The sequence below is a fragment of the Patagioenas fasciata genome, chromosome 3 (assembly GCF_037038585.1).
Source record: "Patagioenas fasciata isolate bPatFas1 chromosome 3, bPatFas1.hap1, whole genome shotgun sequence".
Lineage (NCBI taxonomy): Eukaryota > Metazoa > Chordata > Aves > Columbiformes > Columbidae > Patagioenas > Patagioenas fasciata.
Genome location: NC_092522.1, coordinates 29,976,693 through 30,003,144, shown reverse-complemented (window position 1 = coordinate 30,003,144; position 26,452 = coordinate 29,976,693). Strand labels below are relative to the sequence as shown.

Below are 26,452 nucleotides of genomic sequence, written 5' to 3'. Positions count from 1 at the left end.
CTAACTCTTTGGCTTGGGTATCTATCCAATGTCAGTCACTAAGGAACCTCTTCAGGTGTCATTCCGGAAAACCTTGACTCAGGAAATTTCAGTGGCGGTGTTCTGCCTGTTCCTGAGGAAATCTTAATTGTTCTTTTACTGAAGTTTTTTTCCATTGGAAAGTCCAAGTACCTTTGTGCCTTCTAAGTGCTTGAATTTTGCAGAAAATTGACTGTGGAGGAGAGTGCTGTTTTCTCAATAGGCTAGATTGATTCAGTGCACGGGATGGACTATGTTCTGAAATGAATAAGGAAAGCGGGATAACTGTTGTGTTTTGCTGACATTTAGAGGAGTGCAGCGATTAAAACAGGACACTTCAATAATAAAAGGGGAGGTTAATGCATTTGAATGCTACACTGAGGAACTGGTTCTGCTGTTCGGAGTTCTTTTGTGTGAGCAAAGTCACAAGTGTTCACTAAGAAAGGTGTGTTATTAAACATGAATACAAACACAATCACTATCTGCTGATCTTAACAAAGAAGTGTTATGTGTAACATGAGAGATGAAGTTTTCCATGGTCTTCAGGCCCTTAGAAAATTAATTCTGTAAGTTATTTCATCCCACTGAAATGTTGCAATACCTGTCTGTGAAGAACTTTGCCTTGGAAGAATGAATGCGGTATGTGAACCAGAGGGTGCTTTTGGGTCCCACCACAAGGACTGGGTGATCTTAGGCTTCCCTTGATTCGGCCTTGCTGCCAAACTCATTATCTTAGGTTACTTTGTCATATTTCCTGGATAAAGACTCTGTTAAACCTTCACATTTGTGAGTCCTTGTGGCCTTAATACAAAGGGCATATCTTAAAGGGAAGAATACTGGGTAGGATCATACTGAACACCATGATTTTGTGGTTTAAAGTAAATACAAAAACCATGAAAGATCTGAGATCACACAAAGCCTGTGTCACAGCGAAAATCAGGTGTGTTTTAAGGCTGCACAGGCAGTCCCCAATCCTGATGTCTCATAAGCTTTGAACAGTTAGCTTTGTAACCTTAGTGTTGTTTTACGTATTTCTTTGCATGTAACAAAAACTTTTAACACATAGCTGTCTTCACTAAAGCCATAGTGTCAATATTGCTGAAGATATATGCATTTCAGTGTGTAGATATAGTTTTTAGACTACCAAATCTATTTAAGTTCTGGTATCTTTTTTAACAGAATTAGCCTATCTATATTTTGGCCAGCAGATTAGTTTATTTTTTAAAAAAATAATCATAGAAATCTAAATCATCGTAAAAGAAACGGTTTTAAAATATTCTACTGTTGTGAAGGGAATACAGTGCACAAGATCTCCTGGGAATTAGGACAATTACTTAACCAAGAATAGAATTGTAGTAAGCACTGATGCACTAAGTTTGAGCCCCTGGTAATGCTTCTGCCACAAAACATGCTTTCACTTGGTTGTCACAAAGAATGTAATAAAATATTATTCTCTTGTACTGCATTGTTTTATATCCTGCAGAGATGCAGCACTGGAGCTGGATGCTCGTGCAATCTCTGGACTGCAAATAGCCATTGAATTTGGATGAACTGAATGTCATCTTTGACTAATGTGTCATTTTTTTTCAAAGCCCTGTGTGGATTTCATGCAGTGTGGTGTTCTAACCTTAGACAGCTTTGATACTTCATTCTCAGTCTCTCGCTCCTCCTGTTAACAACTTGAGGAGCCATCAGATTCTTTCTTGGTAACTCTACTGCTAAGGAGGAAACAACTTCTGTTGTGGCAGTATGAGTTTTGCTTGGATTTCCTTAACTAAAATAAAAAATATCCTTTGTTTAGTAAATGACTTTTGGACTAGGAAACAGAAGACTTGGTGTTACATCTCTGCTGTTGGTCTGCCAAGTGACCTTTAGGAAGTTACTGCCTTTGTTTTTGCCTATTTAGACAGTCTCTGCTCCTGAGAACTTGCAGATCTTCTCTTTCTGTGTTCATGTAGTATCTGTCATAAATGGTCCTCTTCACAGTTTGGGTTTCTATGTGTGAAATACAAACAGCGTGTGTGTGGGGGAAACCAAACCCAAACAAAACCCAAATAAACTAGAGCTGCAGGAAGTGTTGAAAAATCTGAGTTGAGATTTGAAATGTTCAAGAAATGGTACATTGTTTCAAATATAAGAATGCCACCCTGCAGTGGAACAGGGGACCAAGTATGACACTTTCAAATATAAAGTTAAACCCAGCCTCAGCTGAAAGGACAACCTGTGTGTAATTACTTATTAAAATGCTAATTGAAGGAACTAGAACTGCACATAGCCTGGCATACACAGCCGATGGAGCTTGCCCAAGTGAAGTGTGACACAAAGTATGATAGAATTACAGCTACACAACTTCTTCTGTGTTCTCAGCAAAAAAAAAAAATATATATATATACATATATATTTCTATCCATCCCTCTAGCTCTGGCTTGAACTGTGCTTCTGATGGTTTTAAAGATAGCTCAGAATAGTTTTAAAATCCCACCTTTTAAAATGCATTTGTTATTGAAAAGTGTATATTATACTGAAAGGCAAACTCTGTGGTGTTTATTGGCTCGATCTGAACTGAATTATAGGACTAGGTTTCTAATCACTGTACTTGCATGCTGAAGTACGGTGGTGTCATGGAACTATTTGTGAAATTAAAGTTCAATTGAGTATATTGCGATCTGGGCCTTGAACATTTTTGTTAGCTACATGGTAGTGTTTGAAAGAGGAATCTTCAAAATTCATGAGGAAAATACCAGTAATTTCATTATGAAAACTGGGTTTTGATACTCCCCATTAAAAATGTACTACCACACTTGGAAGGTCATTTGCCCATGGTTTTCACACAATGATAAAATAAGTAACAAATACTTTTTTTTATAAGATCAGCAAATTTGTTAGTAAGTGGTATTTAAATCACACAAGTACTATATAAATGGAGTAATATTTTTTTCATGGTGACTACAGGGAAAACAACCCTGTTTCTCTTAAATCTAGATGTTCTCAGAATGGAGCAATGGAGGTATTTTCAGAACTCAAAATGCATCAAAATAGCCTTTGGGGTGGCAGTTTAGAGGGCAAAGAGCAAGAGAGAGGCTGCCTGGTGCTGTTTGTTCACTGAAGCTATTTTATCCAGGCATGACCAGGGCATTGGACGAAATAAAATCATGAACATAAGAGAATATTTACTGTCCTAATGCCAAACAGTGCTTCCTTTAGGGCAACATTGATGAGGGCAGCAAAGAAGAATGACAGTTCCTGGAGGCATGATCCTTTTGAAAAATCTCCAGGCTTTCAGCACTGCTGTGCCTTTGAAAAAATGTGAGTCATAACCATTGCAGTACAGATCTGGCTTTGAAAAGAACTGCAGGACCACGCATCCCCGATGTCTCCCAGAACTGTCCATCTGTTAGCAGTGCTGACAGCTCAGCCCATGGTTTGCAATTACTTTACCTTGCTTAGAGTTGCGGGTTGTTTAGGTTTAGCTTATTACCTGCTGCAAAGGTTCTCCAAATACAAAGCCTGAAAATTGTCTGTTTTTCTAATTTTTTTTTTTTTTTAGGTGAAACAAGGCATACTTTAGCTCTGGCATCAAAATTTAATATGTGTTGCCACCTTTGGTTTTTAGTTAGAAGCAGGACACCTCCATGTAAGGGCAGAATGATCCTGTGGTGAAAGAGGGATTATAGTTCTAAACAAGGTATTGTTATAAAAGAAGATAAGGAGAGAAGTCTGTTCAACAGCTAGCTGAACTCTTGTTTTTGTTCTCTGTGAAATCCCATACGATGCTACCCAAAGGAATAACAAGGTAATGATGTTAGTGAACTATCTGATAACTGGTTTGTTAAGTAAATATTTTTAGAAGTGAAGTTTTTTCCTTGTTCTACTCTGTTCAGAAAGGTACTACTGAGATCAGTTCCTGTGGGATCAAACTTCTTCTGAAGTGCAGACATTGCCTCCCAAAAGACATCAACTCTTTTCTGACATGGTGACAAGTTGCTATCAAAGTGTTACCCTTATGGGAAGTGTAGACTTGCTGAAGAGCTCAACAATTTTCAGGCCATCCCAAGCTGGAGAGATCTGTGCCCCTGCTTAAAGAAACAAGCATTTCTTGTTATCACTGTTTCTGTTAAATAAACAAACAAACAAAACCAACTAAAAAAGTATCTGATGCAACAGTCCCTTTCACTTTGTATTTCATCCTTCCTCTGACTCCAGGGATAGGTAAGATAAGAGGTGATTCTAGGTTTTGGCAGCTTGACACACATTCTCTGCCCTCATTTGGAAGCTAGATACCAGTGCTCATGCTGTGTAGTCCCTCTGCTGCTGCTTTGAATGTGGTTGCCCATAAAATACTATCTATATTCTAATGTAGTGTTGTGGGCTAGACAGCACAGTATGAAAGAGATTCTACTTTTCTTGAACAGAGTTGATTGAGGTATTTGGATAACCACCTCTGCCTTTGAAATTGCTAGGTGCAAAGTCCTGCAAGGATGTGTCCTTTCTCTTCGGCTCTGCCAAGAAGTTTGGCTTTTTGTTTCACTCTGTGTGTTGGTCACCTAGTCATCCTTACTGCCTGCACAATGATCATAGAATAGTTTGGGTTGGAAGGGACCTTCAAAGCTCATCCAGTTCATCCCCCTGTAATGAGCAGGTTCATCTCCAACTAGATCAGGTTGCTCAGAGCCCCATCCAACCTGGCCTTGAATGTCTCCAGGGATGGGGCATCTACCTCTGGACAACCTGGGCCAGTGTTTCACCACCCTCATTGTAAAAAATTTCTTATAGCTAGTCTGAATCTCCTCTCTCGGTTTAAAACAATCACCCTGTGTCCTGTTGTAACAGGCCCTGCTAAAAAGTCTGTCCCCATCTTTCTTATAGGCTCCATTTAGCACTGAAAGGTGCAATAAGGTCTCCCTGGAATATTCTCTCCTCCAGGCTGAACAATCTTAGCTTTCACAAGAATGTATGCCCAAACTGTCTCCTGGAGCAAACCAAATAATTTCCTGGAGAACAAAAATCTGAGTGTGGTTCTGGGGCTTGTTCACAGCACAGACCCTTTCCAATAGGTGGTGTGGATACAAATATGCCAATTTTGCCTTCCTGTGTCCCATGCAGTCACAGATCACAGAATGTTAGGGATTAGAAGGGACCTCAAAAGATCATCTAGTCCAATCCCCCTACCGGAGCAGGAACACTTAGATGAGGCTACAGAGGAATGTGTCCAGGTGGGATTTGAATGTCCTCTAGTATTTCTCCAGTAGCTTTTACCCATAGGACCTTCCTTCTGTTTTCAGGCTCTGCGTTTGTTCAGCACATTACCTTTTGCCATGAAAAGTGGCCGCAGTGCTGCCCTCACCTTGCTTCAGCTGCCTTGAGAAAAACACAGCGCCTTAAGTGGCAATTTCTGCATTGTGTGGATGTGGCTGATCTATTCCAAATGACGTTAATCCTGACCAGTTCTGCCAAATCTCTGTGCTACTTTGCCTGGGAATCCTGTATGAGCAGACATTTGGCTTTTATATGTAGCCCATGTGTCAATGGGAGACCCACTGAATAAGCAATATGATTTGTGTTACCTGTGACAGTTTTATGTTTCTGTCTCATTTTTCTCACTTGACTCGCTGCTGGCACAAAGGTGCTGTATTGATTAAGGAGGAAAACAATTTATATTTATCTGTAATCATCAAAGTAATGTACAGGGTGAAAACTGCCAAAAATGTAAGTAACACACTGCATCATTCCATGTAAATCTACTGACATGCTTCCTAGGGGAGGATCCAGTGATGCTGGTATGTGCAGGTGGGACATACTGTGTGTTGGGTATGTGTAACTGCTGTGCTTTCATTCTCTTTTGGATTCTTTCTGCCTCCAGTCCCTGGTATTCATACCAAGTGAGGGCTAATAAGGTGTGAGGCTATAGCAAGTGGTCACCAGTCTTGACTCCTTGGATCACGGTGCTCCTCTGGAGCAGTGCAGGTAAAGCCAGGGGAAGGAGCAAAAACAGAATATTCAGCGAAGCGTGTCCAGCTATGAAACAAGCTTCTAGAGCAGACTAATGCAGAAATGGGCTGTTTCCAAGTTACATTGCAAAAACATCCTTTTGGAAAAAAAAAAAAAAAGCTGCGCTGTAACAATACCTCCTTAGCCAGGGAGCTTGGAAGAACAAAGGCGATTCTTGCCATCTTTTGTATGACTTGTGATGGAAATACGATATGCAAGAGTCAGCCTTTGTCAAGAATTATTTGAAATTTTGTGATTAAGTTAGCACATTGAAAACCCAAGAATGTAGTCTTGTTGCTAATGAAAGCAGTTGTAGTAATCATTAGATGTGATTGAATGACTTTGTGTCTAATTGATGAGCAGTTTTAAGATTGAAGTGTTTGTTTTATTACTGTGAAGAGGTATTGGAATTATTTCTTGTTTGAATTTACTTTTAATATGGAGCCTTAGTTTTTCTGCGAAAATAATTTTTACATTCTAAAATAAAGAGTAGTGCAGCAATCAGTCTATCTGTAGAGACCCCAGCATGGAGGAGCTGAAAGCTGGAGGTCTTTTTCTAAAATCTTGCAGTTCTGTCCAGCTGTATCACAGACTCCCCTGAGCTCTGCTTTCAGATGTGCTCCAACTTTTGCAATATTTGCTGGTGTTGGCAATTTTTGAAGGGATCAGCACTGGTCTCATTGTGTTTCTGTTGAAAATAGTGGTAACAGTGAAGTGGTATTAAAAAAACAAACAAACAAACAAACAAACAAACCACAACATCCAAACACAAAACCTAAAACACAAACAAAGCAACACACCCTCCCCCTGGGTAGTGCTTGGAAGCTTCTAAAATATTCCCAGCCTCAAGATCTAGCCTTATTGCTGCTCAAGGCTGTAGCTGAATTGCTGTGGGTTGTGGTGGGAGGCTCTGTGGATGTTCTGCTGTGTGTGTGTGCTGGGCATAAGTATGGACTGTACAAGTGACTGTCATGTATAAAATCAGTTGGGGCTCTTCACTTTGTGTGGGACAGTGTCCAAAAACCTCACATTTGTTTAAAAAATAAAACACCAAAAACCAAACAACAAAAAAAACCTGCTTGATCAGACAGTAATGAAGAATGATGCAAAATTGCTTCAGAGCAACTGCAGTCTCTCAAATGCTGTCTCAGAATTAAACCTTTATCTTTTAAATAGAGAAAACAATCTGTTGTTACATAATGAATCAGCATTGAGCATGTTGCAAAAATAAGGCTGGGGTTTGTATAAACAAAACCGAATCTTTATGTAAATGTTATGTAAATGTGACATTTAAGTTAAACTGTTGGAGTGCGGAAGTCAGGATTAACAAGGTACAGATCTCATCATGTTTATGTGTTGCAACTGTTGAATTAAAGCGGTTTGTTATTTTTGTTGCAGGGTGTTTGAGTTACTGTCTATGGGCAAGAAATACACCGTTTGTGGGATGTGAAGGAGCTTGAGATTCAGTTCAGGCTGCTTTTAAATAATTTTACTGAGTAGTTTAATGGAACTGGATCAAAGATTGTATTTCAGTATAACAGAAAAAAGTATGTGCTCAGTATTCTTGAACCACCTGCAACTGTAAGGATTCTAAATTTGTTCTTTGTGAAGTCCAGGAAGTTATTTCATGGGAACATTTAGACTGCAAGGACCAGAATTTGGCTGGAGTTTACACATGATGTGTAAAGGTTTGATATAATCTAGAGTATAAATTCACAGATTTCTGTATAACTTTTTTTTCTTTTTGATTAATTCTTTCGTCTTTCTCATCTTTAATGTTGTCTTTTTTTATTTTTCTTTTATGCATTTTGATCCATATTTGTACTTTGGCATGCTAAGAGACATGATTACAACTTCCAAAGTGTGGGATGCAGTCAGTGTAAACTTCAGTCTCAAAGTTATTTCTTGTTTTATGTTTTAGATGTGTTTTGGTAATCTCTGTGCTATTTTTGTGTGATAGTATATTGGACTGTGGGGCGGAAAAAAAAAAAAAAAGCACACCACAAACCAGTATGAAAAGAGTATTCTGTTTTCCCTCTCAGCTTCTGGTAAATTAGTTGTGTGCAGCACAGCTGCGCTAAGTTGCAGACTAAGCCTTGGTCACCTGAATAGCTGCGGCTCTGAGGTTTCCTTTCATCCTTCCCTTTAGAAATAAACGCGCTGTGAACCTCCCGCCCTGTTTTCCCCTCCCGCTGAAGCAGAGAACGAACCCTCGAATTGCAGCAGCGTTATTCGTGGCTGGCGGCCGGTTCGGCACCCGAGGAAGCCCCGGCAGGAGCGGTCCCTGTGGAGCGCCCTTCCCAAGGAGCCCACTTGAGTTTCCCGGCCATGCCGCGGGGTTCAGCCGCGCTCCCCAGCACCCGCCCGCGCTGCCCCATGGTGCCGGCAGGGGGCGGCCGTGCCCTGCTGCCCGCGGGCTGCCCGGTGAGCCGGACCCGCACCGGGGTGTGCTGTCCAGATACGGGCACAGAGCTGCCTGGCAGTGCCCGCAGCGCTGCGGGTTGTCTTTCTGCGCTTGTACTTCCCTTAGAAACCGCTTCAGCTGGAAGAGACCCTGAGAATCATTGAGTCCAACTATAACCTAGCTCTAGTACTAAACTATTTCCCTAAGAACCTTGTCTATGTGCCTTTCAAACTCCTCCAGGGATGGTGACTCCACCACTGCCCTGGGCAGCCTATTCCAATGCCTGACAACCCTTTCTCTGAAGAAATGTTTCCTAAGATCCAATCTGAACTTTCCCTGGCACAACTTGAGACCATTTTCTCTTGTCCTGTCACCTGCTACTTGGGAGAAGAGCCCAACCCCCTCCATGCTACAGCCTCCTTTCAGGTAGCTGCAGACAGCGATAAGGTCTCCCCTCAGCCTCCTTTTCTCCAGGCTGAACAGCCCCAGTTCCCTCAGCCGCTCCTCATCAGACTTGTGCTCCAGACCCCTCACCAGCCTCATCACCCTCTTCTGAACTAACTCCAGCACCTCGATGTCTTTCTTGTTGTGAGGTGCCCAAAACTAAAGTCAGGTTTTGAGGTGCAGTCTAACCAGTGCTGAGTACAGGGGGATGATCGATTTTAACTAGTTGAGGCTTGGGAATGGATGGAACTTTGTATGTTTAAGCTGTGCTTTCTCTATAACTTATTTCTTTTCTTGGTCAGCATCATGGGGAATAACATTGGAGTCCATAAGGCTGCCTTTGTGTTTTTTGGAAGACAGTCCCGTTCCATGTAATGTGCATCCCCAAGGATGAAATCTATTATGTGATCTTCTCTGCTTTTGTGTCTTTTCTTCCTGAAAAGTTCAGACAGTAGGTAGTTTTTATGACATATGGGATTCAGGCACAGCTGCTCAGAATAACCCATCTGGGTTAACACAGTGGAATGCAGAATGAATCCGCTGCCCCTCTGGGCAGGAAGGCTTGTGTATTTCTCTTCCCTGGCTACCTTACTGTGTGGAGTGTTCTCTCCTGAAGATCATGGCTCTTTGGCTCATCTTTATGCTTGGAGTCAGCTTACTTGACTTTGCCTGGGCCCAGAGTGGTTTTGAGGTGCTTTGTGATACAGCATGTCAAAACAGCAGCCCCTTAACCCCTTAATCTGAAGTCAGAAATTACAAGGTTTTCTCACTTTGTTGCACTTGCATAGTCAATTCTCAGAGGCAATACTGAAATAGATGGCGTTACTGCTGATTTTACGGCACTCCAGTTCCGTGCAGCAGTTTCAGTGGGATCGATAACCCAGTAACCCCTGTGGTTGTTAATATAGTCTGCTTTCATTCCTTGTCCCAGACCATGTATGCTCCAGTGTATGGACTTGGTTCTAGGTTCTCTGAATAATCCAGGGGCATTTATATAGTTAAGGAAGTTTGTGAGTTTAAACATCTACCTTAGAGCAAGGTGCAAAGAGTGAGCACGAGGAACAAATCTAAAAGAGGGGAGGAAAGGATGAGGGCAGGAGGCTTGATAACTCCTATCTAGTTACCCACAGATCAGGTGCTTGGAGGGTTTCAGTGTGGAGTGAAAATACTTTGAGACACCTGAGTGGTGTCATTAGACCTTGATATCTGTGTATCTGTCTGCAGCAGTATTGATTTCAGTAGTAAAACCTGAGTAGAGGACTTGACTGCGGTTATTTACATCACCGCTAATGTGTTCAGAACTGTAAGCAGGATACCCAGGAGGAGGTAGAGTACACTATTGAAAAGTGCTGCCTATGTGGGGTGGGAGGCATTTTAGTGAATGTCAAGCTGAATAAGATACTGTATTGAAAGTTATATTCTCTCCGGATTGATTCCTTGGTGGCACGTGAAGTTGCTGAGTGCAAATCACAGGCCGGCACTGTTATGGAAGGCTCTGGGATCCGTCTGCGGATACAAACGCTGCTCTTGCTGGCGGGTGGTGCTGTGATGTAAATTGCAATCCTTGCTCCACTGTGGACTGTAGGAATTCAGTGAGATCTGAATTTCACCCTGAAGATCTCCGTGTTTTTTCTTTTCATAGATGAAGCACGATAATGATTGTCCTTTGTAAAATGCTTTGAGATCTGTGGATTAAGAATGCTATATAAGTGCTCAATGTTGATATTTAGTATAAGCTCTTTACGTAACACCAAGAACAGATGATAAAACAGGACAGGAAATAACTATTGGATTTGGAATTGTTCTATCACAGATATAAACTTAAGGTAAAAAATGGAAACACTGTGATTTTTTTGAAATCTGTATGTGCTCTTAATTGCATTTACTTGTGTGGATTATGAATGTAAACAAGGAACTGTAGTAAAAAGTGGTCTTTTAAGCAGCAAAGATAAAATCAATAAAGCATGCATAAATTCTGTAAATTAATATCTTTGCAAATAAATGCTGTTTATGACACGCAGTTTAAGGGGAAATACTCCATTTCTATTTCCTAAAGGAATTGGGCCATGTGAATCAGAATCTCATGCAGACTTCCATCTTAAAGGTCACAAATAAATAATTGGGTAGAACTCATATTTTTGAAGGAACGAGGGGTCAAAACCTGCAGACTTCTAGTTATCTTGTTGTCTGAAATAAGTGAGTAAAAGAACACATTGTAAGCTTCCTAGTATATCCCAAAAATGTGATTGCAGTGCTGAAGAACGAGCTAAGGTCATGGCCACTGGAAGATAATACTTTTTATCAGCTGTCATATAGTTCTTGTTTAGTTTCTCCTGGATAAGATTTAGCATTTTCTTGCAAGCAACATGACTGGACACTTGAAAAGTAACTCGACTTTCCAGCAGCCTCTGCTGCTCTGTTCTGTGGGAACAGCAAAAGGCAGTTGGCTTGCCTGAGTTATGTGATGTCACCGCAAACTTAAAAAGCATTAAATAAAGCAGAATTCTGTCTTGGTTGATGTAAAAAGCATCAGGATGTAGAAGCAATAAGTATTACTCTACTGTTTTTTGTGACTACTGATATTATATAATGAACAATATCTTCTCTAGCTATAAGGATAATGGCATTCCATGTGTAGTGCTTTTCAGAGACTTTTCTGATAGATTTAAGAGATTATTTCAAAATGTATGTAGCATTTTGGTACAATGAATTGCTTTTCAAATCTGGATTAGACTATTGCTCTGAAAATATTACATATTAGACATTCATAACTTGCTAGTGAGGCAGAGTAGTTTTAAATACTGACCTTAAATTTTTGGTCAGTGATAGGGAGCAAATGTTAGAATATAAACTTCAGAAGTTTTTCTTTGAGTGCTGCCAAACTCAAGTATACATATATATAATATATATAAATAGATAAAATATATTTTCTGGATGGATGGTATTAGAGTTACTTGTTCCTCCCCCAAGCAATAAGAAGCCTAGCTAAAATGAAAGTTTCCAGGAAATCAAAATAAAAATGACCTGATTTAGATGACACTTTTGCTGAAAAGTGCTGTTCTAGAGAACTAAACTTTCATTTAGGGTGATGACTCAAGATAAGAGGAGCTTCTTTTGCATTAGAAGGAAATGATTTAAAGTGCAGCTGTTGAAATGGATAGAGCTTGAGAGCGGCCTTTGTTGGTTGGTCAGTTTTAGCTGACAGCCGAGCAAGAGCTTATAAGTGAGACACCTGCAATTTTATCATTGTTCTCAAGGCAAGGAATCATCTTCTACTGAAATTAAATTACAGATTAAATATTAGTAAATGAACCTGAGTCAAGGGCTTCCTCTGTTCCTGTTCAATAAGGGTTTGTCCTATATAATGTACGTGAGAGCAATAACAACTGGTATATGTCTCTGTGCCTTTTAGAGCTTTGTTAGACAGTCAGCTGTTGAAATAGACGTGACATACTGTGGGGGCTTTCTGTGATGTAGATCTTAATAAATATTTCATTTCTTCTTGTTTATAGTGTCTCGTAGGTTTTAAAGTATGTAAACAGCAAGATGGAGATGGTTAACAAAGTAACCATGGAAACCTGCTTTATCCTCTTTCTCTCCCTCTCTCTGTGGAAATGTTTTTTGATGATAGTTATGATTTCTCACGCCGTAACTTGAAATGAACCAACAAAATAACCCATAAAAATGGTATTTTATGTTGTTTGTTATCTAGTCACAACCAATAGACAAATATTTGTGTGATCTTTATTTAGGATAGCACTGAAAGAATAAAGTAAGGGATACCAAATAACAGTATGTAATGCAGGTGAAGTGTCCCCTGAGGAGGAGGCAACCCGCAGCGCTTTGTTCTGTTTGAACTCTCAGAGTGGGAGACACTCTCTTGGCACTTGCAGTCGCTTAGCAGTTTTTAAATGGGAGAGTGTTGCTTCCTTTTTGGTTCGTATAGCGTATTGACAAAATACCGTCAGGTTTCTCAGAGCTGTTCATCCCTGGATCTACAGAACTGACAAAAAGGAATATGAAAGGGAGTTATGTTTTATGTTTAGAAATCATTAAGCTTTAGCATTAGAGATGCTGGAAGACCAGTATTAGGTTAATTTACCTTTCTAATTAATTCCTCGCAAAATAATAATTGCAAATACGAAATAGATATTTTACATAATCTGATATAATTTTAAGAAACATGTTAAAATTTTATTTCAGTAATATAAAACTACATTTTATTTCTTAGATTAAATTAGTTTCAGTGATTGGATACAATGAGGCATCTATCACTTGAATGCTTTTATTGTCCCTTGACTTCTGTAATTTGGAGTTGGAGAATAACTTCTTAGTAGTCCTCCAGCAGTCTGAAGCATTACTCTGTTTATTACAGTACAGGTTGTGCTGCTTTCAATCAGGTTTTAAGAATTTCCATTTCCAGGATTTCTATCACTTTTTCTCTCTGCTTTTATGGGCAACAGTTCTAGTCCATTGAGATGGACTTCGGAAGACTTTCCCTGTCTTCTCTGGTTCCTGATTCCAGAACTGAAGATCTGTTGATGCTTTGAACTCTCTAATCAGAGCTTTGTATGACTCAAGAGCAGTGGTTAAGGAGCGACAGTTATAATGGATAATTTTGTACTTTCTTATTCATGGTTTTGCCTCAGGTTTTGGTTTGTGGTACCATAGGGCATTCTGTCTTATGCAGGTTTCTAGTTGCTAAAGGAGTTGTTGTAAAAGTTAGGAATTAATTCCTGACTTCAAGTAAAGAAATTGTGTAGAAGCCATTAGTATTTCACTTCTGTAGATATAAAAAATAGCCTTAATAAGACCAGAGTGTTGAATACACCAGGCAGAAATTTTTCCTGCAGACCGATCTTCTGTTATTTGTAGTCTCCTGTAGATGTGATATCAAGCTCTTTCTTCTGGTTTTTGAGTCTCAGAAATTAATAGTGGCAATGTTAACATAGCTACAACTAAGTGAAAAGTTGTGATTTAATTCTCTGTGGTTGAATTTCTGGGCATAATCTGTGAAGAAGAGTTATGGTAAGTGCCAACAATACTGCAGATGTGGTACGGTGATACATGGATTTCTCAAAGTTGACATGGTTTTATTTGCTTAATGTTACCAAATTAAATGATATTTCAGTGCTAGGAGGCAAGTAGCCATGTTGCAGAAAATTAACCTTCGTTGCTTTCTGGACAGTGCTTAGACAAGGGTCTACGGTGTGCAGGTCAGAGGCATAGTGCTCAAAAGTGAATTTAGGAAAGTGAGTGTCCCATACCATATGTGCTCTTAGCTCCTCTCCAAATTGTTTTTGTGCTTCACAATGCTATTTTAGATGTTTTTTCCTCTTCTTCTGGTGAAATGAGGAAAGATGAAAACTTGATCCACCTTGAATAAGGCACAGTGACACAAGGTTTTGAAGTGCTGTCAAGTGCACAGACCAAATCAACAGGGAAAGCCTGAAATTATTTTTCTCAAATTCCTTTCACCTTAAGTATGGCTTATAACAAAAGGCTCAGAAAGCAATATTCAGGCAGAAGTGTCTCACTTCAGCTGATGGTGTCTCTGAAGAGTTCAGAAGTAAATTAGAAAAATAATGACTGCTTTCATTAAGATGTTTCAGCTTTGGAAGCAAATGTGTTGGAGTTACACGCTTTTGCTAGAGCTATAGATGCACAAATTGTTTTCAGGGTCAGACTGACAGATCATTTAATCACAGAAAACCAATATATCTTTGATCATAGTCTGCATCTTGGAGGCAGCACACATTTTGACTGGGTGATTATCATTTCACTGAAGTCTCATAGACCCTCCAGGACTTTTAAAAGTGTAGTAACAGGTGAGTAACTGTACATATGTGTGAATAAATGCTAGGCCACTTTCCACCTGAGCAAAATGACTTTCTTTTTCTCGTCATTAACAACAAAGTTATTAATGCCATGGCCTTGGGTCAGCATTTTGTGCTTTGTGTCTTCGTAACATTCAGCTTCAGACTTTGAAAATACACACAATTTTCTTCAAAAAGTTCCCATGTTTGTGTTGAGACTTTAGGTTTTAGTGCTGCCCCCAAAAACTACTGATGGAAAAGACTGCCCAGATGTGCATGCAGTGTGTCCAAGTTTTGCAGTGGATCATTTCAAAATAAATCAGTGATCAAAATGTCGTGTAGTTCAGACTCAGAAGGCATTGGAAGACTAACGATAAAATTCGTGTTTCTGCCTCTTGTACATTTCCTTTTGATATCCAAGTTCAGTAAGAAGCTCCCTGCTCACCCATGCAGGCCTCTTGCTTCCTGTGCTTGGTTTCTGATTTGCCAGGATGGACCTTTCTTGAACTTGCAGCAGGCGATCCCTGAATGTCACCTAGCTTTCCTGGGCTGCTCTTGTTTTCAGAGCCATATATGATGGGATTCTTTAAACAGATCTCAGAAGAATGATGCCTGCTCTTCTGAAATTCAAGGCTGTGTTCCTGCTTTCTGCCCTGCTCCCTCCTCTCAGGTTCCCGAAGCCCATCATCTCCTGGTTACTGCAGCCAAGGCTGCCTCTGATTTTCCCACCCCTGGCCAGTTCGTCGTTGTTTGTAAGTACAAGGTCCAACCGAGCACTTTTCCCTGTTGGTTCCTTGATCACCTGTGTCAGGAAGTTGTCATCAGTGCACTCCAGAGGTCTGCTAGATTACTTGAGGGCTGCTGTGTTCTTCCTCCAGCAGATATTAGGGTGGGTAAAGTCCCCCATGAGAACTGGGTTCTGTGAACATGAGGCTTATTCTTGTTGTTTGAAGAGGGCCTCATCTCCTTCATGATCAGGACAGATACTTGCTGTGGTGACACCCAGCCCCAAGTAGAACTCCACAGGCTACAAGTACTCGCACAGGTTGGGCAGGTCCCCTCCTGGGGTGTATTAGAAGGGGGGTGGTTAGTAGATCGAGAGAGGTTCTCCTCACCCTCTACTCTGCCCTGGTGAGACCACATGGGGAATATTGTGTCCAGTTCTGGGCCCCTCAGTTCCAGGACAGGGAACTGCTGGAGAGAGTCCAGTGCAGGGCAACCAAGATGATGAAGGGAGTGGAGCACCTCCCTTATGAGGAAAGGCTGAGAGAGCTGGGGCTCTTTAGTTTGGAGAAGAGGAGATTGAGGGGTGACCTCATTAATGTTTATAAATATGTAAAAGTGAGTGTCACGAGGATGGAGCCAGGCTCTTCTCGGTGACAACCAATGATAGGACAAGGGGCAAGGGGTGCAAACTGGAACACAGGAGGTTCCACTTAAATATGAGAAGAAACTTCTTCACAGTGAGGGTGACAGAGCACTGGAACAGGCCTGTGAAGTCTCCTCTGGAGACATTCAAAACCCACCTGGACACCTTCTTGTGTAACCTCATCTGGGTGTTCCTGCTCCGGCAGGGGGGATTGGACTGGATGATCTTTCGAGGTCCCTTCTAATCCCTAGCATTCTGTGATTCTGTGATGCCTGTCCTGCAGATCCTGTATCCATCCATCACAGCGGTGGTGGAAGGGCGCAGACTCCCAGGCTCCTCCTCCCGATTCCCTACTCTGCCTGTGTTAGTGCAGGGGTGTTTCAGAGACACTGGAGCACGCTGAGCCCCCAGGACAACCTTGAGAGCTTTCTCCATAAGACCGTTCCACATTGTTATTGTTGTCTTTTGAGCAAAATGTGCTGTGAAGTATACAGAGATCTACTTCAGTAGTCCTGAAACAAATTACAGAATTGTTTTAAGCTGATATCCTGTCTTGATCGTGTCAATTTTTCCTACATTTTGATTTGTTTTTAATTTACAATCAACGTTAAGGGATGTAGGGTCCTTTTTCTGTGTAATGAATTTAGTGCTAGCCCTTAAGAAAGTACATTAATGAAGAAAACTGCCAAATGACTCCATTTAGATGTACATTTGATGGCTTCCTCTGTTTTGTTGGCTTATCTTGGTTGTAATTTCCAAAGAGCAGTGTGATTTTTTTTTTTTAAAGATGTCTAATTAATCAATATTTTTTTATGCAAAGAAACAAGAGAGCTTTAAGAGAGCTGGTTTATTTGCATTCTTTAATATGTAATACAGAATTTTGTGATCTGTCTATATTCATTTATTCTGGGTTTAATAACATTCTGGCTGTGCTTTTTTGAGTTGTTGGTACTAAACGAAAGGTATCAATGAAATATTTACGAGTGAGCACCTGGCAAACTGTTGTGCAGTGCACAGTTCTGCCAACACTGTGAGAAATCTCAGGTCAGAAGAGTTATTAGTGGCAGCCTGTGAGGAGGGGAGCGCTGACATGGCAGTGCTAATGTCCTTCCAGTCTGGATGGGAATGGGTAAAACATGTTGTCAATCATTAGGCTTAGAAAATTGGGGAACTATAAGGGAGAACAAACAGAGGTCAGTAGCACGGATTTACATGTCTTATATGTAGTCCTGGCAATACAGTTGTTTTGGAAAATGCTCCTGTATTTCCAATACCTTTGTGATTAATGATGATTTCCAGCCTTTCACCTTTGTAGAAGCACTCCTGTCTCATAACTGATGCAACTGGAATCAAGATTGAGTCCATTGTTTTTAAGATCTCTGTTTACAACGCATAGTATTGTTTTTAAGATCCCTGTTTACAACAACATAGTAAGTATTGTTTCTCCTTGTTCCTACACATCTACCTGTACATGCTCAGTGTACAGTTCACAGTCCCAGCTCTGCTGAAATGCCCAAATATAGGGGGAAATACCATTTAGTGACTGTAACTCTTTCCTAAATAATGTTAGTGCTTTATTGATTTAATCTAAAATATAAAGCTACACTGTTTAGACTTCTCAAATCAGAGGGGAAAAAAATTAAAATATCTTCATAGAATCACAGAATGGTTGGGGTTGGAAGGGACCTCTGGAGATCATCTCGTCCAACCCACCTGCTAAAGGAGGTTCACCAGAGCAGATCACACAGGAATGTGTCCAGGGGGAGTTTAAATGTCTCCAGAGAAGGAGACTCTACAACCTCTCTGGGCAGCCTGTTCCAGTGCTCTGGCACCCTCAAAGTAAAGAAGTTTCTCCTGATATTCAGATGGAACCTCCTGTGTTTCAGTCTGTTCCCGTTGCCCCTCATCCTATCGTTGGGCACCACTGAAAAGAGTCTGGTCCATCCTCTTGACACTTGACATGTAAGCATTTATAAGAGCTCCTCTCAGCTTTCCCTTCTTCAGGCTGAACAGACCCAGCTCTCTCAGCCTTTCCTTCTAAGAAAGGTGCTCCATTCCCTCATAATCTTTGTAGCTCTCTGCTGCACTCTCTCCAGAAGTTCCTTGGCTTTCTTGAACTGGGGAGCCCAGAACTGGACACACTATTCCTACTGTGCAAGTCTCAGACAAAACTTTGTCTCTCTGTGGAGCATGTGCTTGTTTCTCTCTTTTTTTTTTTTTTTTTAATGCAAGGTGATGTTGCCAATGTTTAAGATATTGGAATGTGAAGATAACCTCAACTAATCCCATTGGACCAAAAGCACTCTATTAATTTCCTTGTAGCTGCCCCTTCACTAATTTGAGGTACATTGCACTAGAGGAGGTTTTTTCCTCCATTGCTATGGGTCAATGAAGAGGAGGGACCTGGACTATTTATTTCTGCCGCATATGCAAATACCTCAGAAGACATGATCTAAAGGCATTTGGTGTTTGGAAGAGCAACAGACTTTGATTCCTCTTCACTTTACAAAAAAACATAGCCACAAAATGTACAAATAGGCTGAAAATTGCTGTTGTTTGCTTTTGGTAGTGTCTCCTACCCATGCTGCCAAAGGGTAAATCATTGAACTGGGCACTGGAGAAGCGATTCCTCTGTATTCAGAAGAGTGAAACGATGGGGAGTAGGAAGATGGTGTGTGGAACGAGTTCTGACAGCACGGCAGGCTGGGCTTCTTGGCGGCAGATGGCATTAAAATGTCAGAGCATTAAAATATGCATGTGTGGAATAGGATTGGGCATGTTAGAGGTAATTATTCCACAGAAAAGTGATATTTCCATGAAACAGATACTGAGAGGATTTAGGATGGATGCTGCCGTAATTAGCTACTTTAGGCTTATTGCCCTGTCTTTCAGCCCTGGCAGAAGACTGCTGCAACCACTTCGGTTAACCCTCTTAATTATTTAAATAAAGGCAGAAATGAATGAAGCTTCCAATCCTGCCTTTCTTATCTGGGAAAGGAAAACCTTCTTTGCTTGGAAAAGGTCTCCAGAAAGTGTCTTTCCAAGTTACCCAAGAGCTGCTCTGAGATAGGTTCCTATTGACCCTTGTAGGTGTAAGGTTATTCTTCCTCAGCTGATGTCCAGCATCTTTGCATGGTTTACTCGTATAGGAGGGCCATCTATTTTCCTGGTCCTTAAAGATTAAAAACCCACTTCTTAAGAACGGTGTTCATATATTCTGCTGTCAATATTTTGCTAACGTCTGGATTCTGGGATCCTGGTAAATCATATAGGCTGGCCAATAAAGCACTATATTGAGATAAATATGTTGCTTTTATCTTATAAAAACAGCAGATAAGCACTGTGTGCTGAATCCTAGCTGTCTGCTGAATCCTAGTTGTCTGCATTTTTGGATGCGTTATTTATGTATTATCTGAAGTGATGGGCATAATGAATATCTTAGTAACAGGTGCTCTGTGTGTGAAGGTAAAAGTCCTCTGTGGTGTTTTGCCTGTAGATGCAATATATACTTTACTTAGTTGCTTATAGATGTTCTGTTTTCTACCACAACACACTGAAGGCCACAACTTTGCATCTGAATCTAAAACAGGTTTTTGTCAGTGAATCCTCTTGTCAAGTTGGTGCCAGGGGTTATTGTGTCCATTTTTCAGCAGTTTGGCTGTTAAAGGATTCTGTTTATCTATCCTCCTAGTGCTTAATTCATCCTGTGTATTATGATGGCTCTTCAGGCCATCTTGTGTATCTACTCCCTAAACCCTTGTTTTGAGCCAGAATTCCTGTATGATGAAGCGAGAGCACTGGCGCATGGGCTGGCTTCTGGAAAAAGAAACATGAAAGGCTGAGGGAGTCTCCCTGTGCCTACATTCCCAGCTACTGTGGATTCTCCAACAGAGTTGTGTACAGGATTTGTAAGCTGATTTCAGAATTTTTCTATGCCTAGGTCTTGTATTCCTTGGTTATTTTTAATATTAGGATCTCAGTACATTAATTCCTTGTAACACTGGTCATGTAAAACCTCACATTGTATCCTAAAGAAGGTAGCTTCTAAGCAGTTTACTGCGTTAGCCTATGTTACTTTAATTCAGTGTCCATACCAGTCACTTTTGCTACAAACTATATACATAACTGAAGCTGAGAGTGAAGCTTCCATTGTCTTTCTGTTCCTTTACATCCGCTTTTCTTAAACTATCTGGGAAGTCCTCTAGTGACCAATTTTCCGTTGGTCATCTCTGCGCCCTCCCCTTGTTTGTCCAGCAGCTTGCAGAAACAGGGGAGTTCAGTCACTACACTGCAGATACCACCGTGAGAAAAGGTGAAGAAATTGGGTAACATAGTCTTTGCCTACTCCCTAGATAACTACACTGATTGTCAGATTGCTCTGGCTTGGCCCTTGAAGCTTTTAAGGTATATATCAAAGACTGCAATGAAAGGTATCTATCATTAAGGTGAAGGATGTTCTAAATGTTACTGTTGTGAAGCACATGTGTAAATTTGCTATAAATTTTGCTACAGTTGTCCTTCCCTTTCTTAGACTTTTCCAAAAAACTGCATACATATACTGCAAATGGAGATACCTATTAAGTGCCTTGCCCTCGGTTTAGGAACCTTAGGTTCAATATCCTACTTTTTGATGTGTTTACATAGAACAAATATCTGAAATTCTTAACATTGCAATAGGCAGGTTATTTTCACTTAGATACTAGTTACATGACATTTTGTTTTGATCATATTCTTCTGGTACAACACCAAAGTTTTCTAACATCTTATTTGCAGCACGTATATCTAGGGAATAGAATTGTAGAAAATTAAGTATGATAGGTTTTGATTGTGGAAAAAAAACCCAGCATTATGCCATATTTATATTATACATGATGGAGAATTCCATACAGCCAAACATTATCGTTTTTTACCTCCTTGCTGTCCATCACAGATTTTACCTGAGATTTTCCACAAATTTTTAGGATTTTTGCCTAAAAAATGAAAACTGTTCATCAAAATTACTAAAAATTACCAAAAATTACATTTTTGTGTCATTTTATCTGAGCTGCCTTTTCAGAGTGCAGTGCACTCTTTGTTTCTTCAGCTTGTGTTCTTCTAACAGCCACTCGCTCTCTGCCTTTTAAATCAATTTTAATACTTTGGCACAGCCTTGTACATTCAGTGCATTTAAGGGTTTGGAATTTTGGGGGTGATGGGTAAATTTATTTTGTCTGTTTTTAAAACATCTATTAATGTTATCTCTGCCTTTCTTTTTTTTCTCATTCTTTATCTGCTGTTTTTTTTCTAGCCTTCATGATTTCTGCCACTCTTGGGTTTTGCCCCTTCAGCCAGCCTGCTTAGTGCTGTGGTGCCCTTATCTAGACACTGTCTCAAAATAGTTCTTGATGGCGATGATGATAAAAGAAACAACAGCAGCAAGGATGACCGGTAATTTCAGCTAATTAGAGTGTCTGCTCCCTGTCAGTCAACCCTACTCTGCATTCTCCCCAGTCTGTTTTTTACTTTCCAGAAGTCCGTCTCCATGCAGGTGCTGGAGCAGACACAGCACTGATGGACAGTGTACGCGACACTGTGGCTGTCCCAGTCTTGTTAGTTATATCCCTACCTTTCCATGACATTCTGTGGGAAGTATTCCTGTGTCCTGATTCATATTTCAAGGTTTCTCTAAAAATATCTGTGTTGAGCAATGTATATACATCCCATGCATACAGAAACACTGTAAATGTAAACCAGGCTCCATCTGGTTCCTGCAGGTTGTTCGCTGTTGCTCGATGCGGTGCCTTGTTTGGGTGGGATAGTGGGGGCAAGCTCTGCTCATTTTGTGGTGTTTCATGTATTTGTCTCCTCTCCTTGTGTTCAAGGTACATGTTTTAGACCCAGTTAAAAATTATGAACACTTGGCTTTACTCTTTGGAAGGATGACTTTGAGGATGGTTCTTATTATCCCTGCACTGGTTGTTTACAATCTCTTTGTCATTGTTGTGTTTTTTTTGTTGTTTTTGTTTTTTTTTCCTGGTGACATAGTATGTTTGTAGGCTATCATTATGCAGTATTTCATATCTATAGATGGCATCCCTATTTTCATACATAGTTGCAGATGTATAATGGGTAATACAAAAGCAATTTCTGCCTTTGGTGCAGTCAAGTACTAGCTCATATGACTCAAGTGTCAGGGGAGGGCAGGACAGGATTTGGAACTATATTCTAGGACAACATGGCTTGATTTTCCATAGTGTTGGGGTTTTTTTGTTTGTTTTTGGTTTGGTTGGTTTTTTTTTTTTTTTGGTGTAGTTTTTTGGTTTTGGTTTGGTGGGGTTTTTTTTGTCTCTTTCTTTTTACAGATTGCTTTTTATATTGTGCAGATAGTGTCCAGCTTATCTATCTTCAGCAGCACAGTGCAGCGTGCCCTTGAAATTGTGCTGTTCCGTTCAGAGGGTGCTCTGTCTTTTATGACTTCCATGGCTGAGAAACTTCTGCGGCTCCTCGATAGTGCCCTGGTGTGATGACACACGTCGAACAGCCCGGCTGGCACTGGATCTGAATATTCTCGTGCGTTTTATCACACGTGAAAGCTAATCTGCAATCTCTATACTCTTGCTCTGCTGAGTACTAATCAAGTTCAAGGGTTGGGCTCTGGGGGGCTCAGAGATCCAAAAGATTTCAGTATGAAGATCCAGAAGGCAGACTGGGGTCAGTAACCCTAGTCTTCAAAAGTAATAAGGTCTTCTACCTGCAGGCTAAAGATGATATTTTCAGGAGTTTATTCTGTCTGATAATATAGCCCATGGTTTTGTAGTGAGTACCTACCCAAACTAAGGGCCATGGTATCACCTTTTAGCCCAGAGGCAGAGCAGGGTTCTCACACCTTGATTACTTCATTTCCAAGCAAACTTTGAAAAATACGTGTACAGTCTCTTTCCACACCAAACTGCCCTGCTATATTGCAGGCATGTTTTTCCCTCTGTGGTGACTGAATAAACCACAGAGTATGGTGGGTTTAGTGTGTGTGTGTGTTTTTTTTTTTGTTTGTTTTGTTGTGTTCTGTTGTTTTGGGTTTTTTTGATTGTTTGTTTTTAATACGGTGCTAAAATGCATTCAGATACTGTAGTGGTGCAGATAGGATAAATGTTTTTATAGAACAAGCAAGGATGTGGTTTGACTATTTCAAGTAAAATACAGAACACTTAGCAGTGCCTGAAAGTAACTTTGGAATAAACAGAAATCTTTTGAGTATTGTTTTTAATAAATATACTATCCTTGATGACACATGACACATGACATGCAAAAAATAAAGATGACATTCAGTGTAGCTGTCTTGTCTGAGTGAGATAAGTAAAATGAATGGAATCTGCATTTTTGACCATTAAATTTATGACACATCTTCTTTTGTTTACCATTTTATCAGACTTAATATGGCTTTCCATGTATCTGTTTCATGCAGGCAAAGTACGGGAAGCTTCACTGAACCCTATTGAGAGAGTGTGAACCAGCTGAACCCTATTAGATCAGATTGCGTATTTTAAATGTATATTCGTATGCATTTGAAGAGTGATTGCAATGTGATAATTTATCTGCCTTGAAAGCAAATCTCCCTTCCCAAGTACACAGAAGGAAAGAATATGTTTTTTGAAACATAATGAAAAAACTTATGAAAAACAATCTTTAGAGTACAGAATTCATAGGTAAGCTGAAGGGTCTAGAGAATAAAGGACTGCTAACTGTGTTCCTCCTATATGTTTGTTCAGCCATGAAGAGATACGTAGTCATACATTGATAATGATGACGCTTTATACTTAAATCACTTTATAATTTCCAGGTGCTGCACACATTTTAATTAGCATCTCACTACTTCCAGTCAGCTCATTCTCACTGAGTCAGAACACATTATTCCTTGGTAGGCAATGTTTCAGCATAATCAACTTTCAGCTTGCAAACAGTCTAAAAATCTGTTCTTTCTAGTGTACAAGCAGTTATTAAGACTTATACATGGTAAGGTCACTTGCATTTGAATAATTATGATATAATTTGGAAACATAATTGCCATCTGGGCAGCAAAACCATTTCCATCATTATCGGTCAAATGGCAAATTTCTAAGATACACTTAATTTGTTTCTCATTCCTTCTTCAGCTCTGCTTTAATTTTCAGAATTTGTGTTGTATTTTAGTTGCATAGAAAGAAAGGGATGCTGAAAAGGAATGAAAAGCATGGCAGGTATTTTCCCTTCTGCAGTTCGTTTTCACAGAGACTTCTTTTCAGGATATTTTTCTTCACTTCTGCAAACCTGCTGATGAAAACAAGTAGTAGGGTGCTTTCAAATGATGCCAGCACAGTTAGCTGCATCCTGATCTGTGTTCGCTTTGAAGCATTTTTGTTCAATCAGTTAGCTATTGTGTGAAGCTCATATCAGTGCAATGTAGTAGGGTTTAAAACTTTGGGTGTATAAAAAAAAAGTTTTGGGGAGTTTGTTTAGTTTGTTTTTATCTGTTGTTAATGTCTGCATCATCATAACTTAAGAAAGCCTAGAATTTGAAGGTGAAGATGTCAAGCAATTATTTTCTTAGTGTAATACAGCTCTTGGTCATGTTTGACAACTTGAATAGTTTGCATACTTGACCATCTTTTGCCAGCAGCAAACATAAATGAGAGACAGTGATTCATGCCTACCTTTGGACTGGTCAAGTGCTGTCAGTAAAACATTCTCTTCTTTCCTCTTGGCCCTTTTTCTCTCTCATATGTACATGCAAAAATCCACATGGAGTTAGCAGAATGATAACCAGGGGTGTTGCAGGCCTTGCCATGCTCCTTAGTGCTTTAATAAGCCCTGTACAGTGTTACCTGGCAGTAAGCTATTAAGTCTTCTTCAGCAATGAAACCAGGATAGCATTGCAAAATCCTGCCCAGCATTTACTGGTTTCCTGCCAAAGCATGAGATACGGTGAGTGTTGAGCCAGGGATGCTGGGTATTGGGTTGAGGATGATCCAGCTGCACTGTGCATGTTGTGATATTGTCCAAGTTTCTGACCCTTCTGAGAGGCAGAGATGGGATATTTGAATATTTTGCACTAAGTGCTGGATCAGTCTGCATGCTATAGGTTTGGTGTCTGGTAATCCTAAGTGGGTTTGGTTTTTGAGTGAATACTCTAGGCATAGTAACTAAGAGAAAAAATTGCATCGTGGAAAAAGTTTGGAAAAAACATGTGCAGTCCTGGAGCCTGTGAGAAACAGAAAAAAGAAGTACTGTTAGTTACTACTCTTTTGAAAAGAGGGTGAATATAGAAATGGAAAACTTCTTGGATCGCTTTAAAAAGTTGAGTTCTGCATGTTAAGTGCACACTTGATGTTAAGCATGTACATACTGTCCCAGTTAAGCAAGACAGTGAGATCTCTGCCTAGCGTGGGATCAGTAGAGTTTAAATATTCCATCATATGCAATTACATGTCTTGTCTTGTTCATTTACATACTGACTTTCAGAGCAAATAACAGTAGAATAGCATTTGTACTATCATGGTTTTGTCTGAACTGGCAAAATGTTAAATCTAAGTAGTGTTATCAACTAGAAAATTCTGAAACTTGGACAGGACAGGCTTGTCTTACATTGCAAGCCCTCTGTACAGGCTGCTGTCTGACGCTGGATGTTCTCTGCTGCCAGTCTTCCTCAGTCTGACATGGCTGTGTTGCATCATTGATCCTTGTGAGATTATGTACAGGAAAGATAAAATACTTGGATTCAGAAAAGTGTTCTTTGCTGCTTTATTGTTTGCTGTAAGGAACGTGGAAAGAAAACACTTTCTCAATTACTGAATCTCAATGACTAGACTAGAAGTGGTACTGAAATAATGCTAAAATGTTGATTTTAGTAACGCACTTCAGTTTTAACTGAGACAGGGCCGGAATGGATCACTTGCTGTTAGTAGAGTACACAGTAAACAAGTGATGCAGTCCATTTCTTTATCTTGTTTGCACCCACTGCAAAAAAACCCAAGAGGGAGGAATCAAGCCTGCATCGTGTAAGACTTCCTCTGCCTCTTTTCCAGCAGACTAACATAAAACAAGGAATATATATGTGTAATACTGCTGACCAGGCTGTTTTATGCAATGATCTGAATGGTGTTAGAGTTTGTCAAGCACCAGTGGTTGGTACTTTTGGTTTCCTTTTCTCTCTTTATTGAATAGTGGACTCAACTTCCTTTGTCTTTGAAGTACACAAAAAGTATTTGATACATGTTTTGTCAACAAAACCAAAGATTGATCATAAAAACATTTTCTTGATAATTTAACCTTTCAAAAATTGTGAGTTAAAATGGAACAGTGTGGTATTTTTTTTTATTGCTATTCTCCTTTAGAAAGTGAAAAAGCATAGCAAAGGTGGCTGAAGGTAGGACATGGAGAAGAATGCCCTTGCTGTCAATT

At 40.1% G+C, this 26,452-nt stretch overlaps 1 protein-coding gene across 4 annotated transcripts in view; it reads left to right on the top strand.

Moving 5' to 3' along the window:
* Positions 1 to 26,452, top strand: part of HHAT (hedgehog acyltransferase) — a 153,664-nt gene that overhangs the window by 32,904 nt on the left and 94,308 nt on the right. The gene's annotated exons all lie outside the window — the stretch shown is intronic.